The sequence below is a fragment of the Podarcis cretensis genome (assembly GCF_951804945.1).
Source record: "Podarcis cretensis genome assembly, chromosome: 1".
In the NCBI taxonomy this organism is placed as follows: domain Eukaryota; kingdom Metazoa; phylum Chordata; class Lepidosauria; order Squamata; family Lacertidae; genus Podarcis; species Podarcis cretensis.
Window position 1 is genome coordinate 75,573,090 of NC_137170.1, and position 2,129 is coordinate 75,575,218.

Sequence of the window (2,129 nt, forward strand, 5' to 3'; positions counted from 1 at the left end):
GGAAACACTGTGTTAGAGGCATGGGGAAACAAGGTGAAAAGATGTCTGCAGGATTTCCTAGGCCTGCTACACTCTACATTGAAGCACCTGCAATTTATAGGCAAGAACGGCTTTTGTATGTACAGTGGTAACTTGGTTTACGAACTTAATCTGTTCTGGAAGTCCGTTCTTAAAGCAAAAAGTTCTTAAACCAAGGTGTGCTTTCCCATAGCAGCGGGGGCCTCAATTTACAAATGAAACACACTCAACAGTAAGCGAAATATGTTCTGCTTCCAAGGCAAAGTTCACAAACCAAAACACCTACTTCTGGGTTTGCAGCGTTCTTAATCCAAGTTGTTCATAAACTAAGCTGTTCTTAAACCAAGGTAAGGTAAAGGTACCCCTGCCCGTACGGGCCAGTCTTGCCAGACTCTAGGGTTGTGCGCTCATCTCACTCTATAGGCCGGGAGCCAGCGCTGTCCGCAGACACTTCTGGGTCACGTGGCCAGCATGACAAGCTGCATCTGGCGAGCCAGCACAGCACACGGAACGCCGTTTACCTTCCCGCTGGTAAGCGGTCCCTATTTATCTACTTGCACCCGGGGGTGCTTTCGAACTGCTAGGTTGGCAGGCACTGGGACCAAGCGACAGGAGTGCATCCCGCCGCGGGGATTCGAACCGCCGACCATGCGATCGGCAAGTCCTAGGCGCTGAGGTTTTATCCACAGCGCCACCTGCGTCCCAAGGTACCACTGTATTAACTTAGCCTAACCTACCTCACAGGGCTGTGGGAAGATAGCCTTGAACTGCTGGAAGGAGAAACAGGATACAAACGTGTGGTGCTATAAATAAAAATGTAAATATAAACATTAGCAAAGCCAGAAAAGCGGCCCCTACCTCACTTTGACTAACATTTCATAATTCTGATATTTACAGCAAACTGCCAAAACGAAAACAAAAAAAATTGCCAACTCTGGTAAAAGTTGTACTAGGCATGACTTTTTTGGCTTATCATTAAATCAATTATTTAATGTTATAATTTAAGCCATATTTTTAAAAGACAACTAGAGAGAGGTTAATTCAGAACTCCGAACCACATGCACAGTGAGAAAAATTGGCAAGGCTGGACAATAATACCTTCATGGGAAACTGTTTCATTCATTTTCATCACTGAGCTTAGTGTTCTGACAAAGCATATAATCCACTTCCCTTCTTGCTTTTACACCTACAGCTGTCTTGTTTCCAAAGCCTTAAAATATTTGCATATACAGAATGCTGGAAGCCAATCAAAGTGGTAGCTTGAGGGAATCGGGGGCTGCCATGAATACGAGCTTTATGCAACTTTGTTTTGAAGTAGGAGTGAGTCACAAAAATACAATTTCTACTTTCATTGCTCTCAACTTTGACTTTACTGAGAAGGAAAATGGAAATCGGCAAAGCACAAGGCAGTTTTACTGGAGAGACACATCTTAATAATTGAATTTGAATAGGATCACTGGATCCATGTAAGAAGCTAAAATTAGCAAAAAGTACAGAACTGCATACATCATTATTGTTTGTAAAGTGTTTTTTGTGGTTTCGTTTTTACACGATAGATGTTTCAAAATCCATTGAGGTTTTAGTATTGCGTGTAATTTACACGTTTCAGTTCTCAAGAGCCTTCACAATAAAACACCTATGATACAGCTGTAGCATACAATGTTTTTAATAATTCTAATCCTTTGTATAGTCCTTTTTTTTGAGCCCCAGGCTTTACACATGAGGATTACACTCAGTAATCCTTGCAACAACCCTCTAAGTAGGTCAGTACTATGAGCCCCTTGTTTCAGATGGGGCAGGGGGTTAGGCAGAGAGAACAACGCCTTGCCTAAGGCCATCTGCTTGATTTCCCCATGTAACTCTCCAAGAGCACCATTACATAACATATATTCACAGTGAGAGGTAAATCCTCACATAACTTCTCCCAAACAAAATATATATCCTGCCCTAGTGGTTTTTGCCAGGGATTCCTGGTATAGCATTGTTACGTGAGAGTAGCAACTCCAACAACCAAATATGTTTTTTTTGAGTTGCAATTTTAAATGACTTGTCAATGGTATGGCCAAAAGGTCTCCCAAATGTCTTCTTCTCACTGAAAACAGCTTTTCATA

The 2,129-nt window shown here is 42.1% G+C and overlaps 1 long non-coding RNA gene across 1 annotated transcript; it reads left to right on the forward strand.

Annotated features, from left to right (window-relative positions):
• The first annotated feature begins 227 nt into the window (after positions 1 to 227).
• Positions 228 to 1,662, forward strand: LOC307222699. Its single transcript, XR_013841852.1, has 2 exons — positions 228 to 365; positions 726 to 1,662. It is a non-coding gene; the product is annotated as an uncharacterized lncRNA (long non-coding RNA).
• The last annotated feature ends 467 nt before the right edge of the window (positions 1,663 to 2,129 follow it).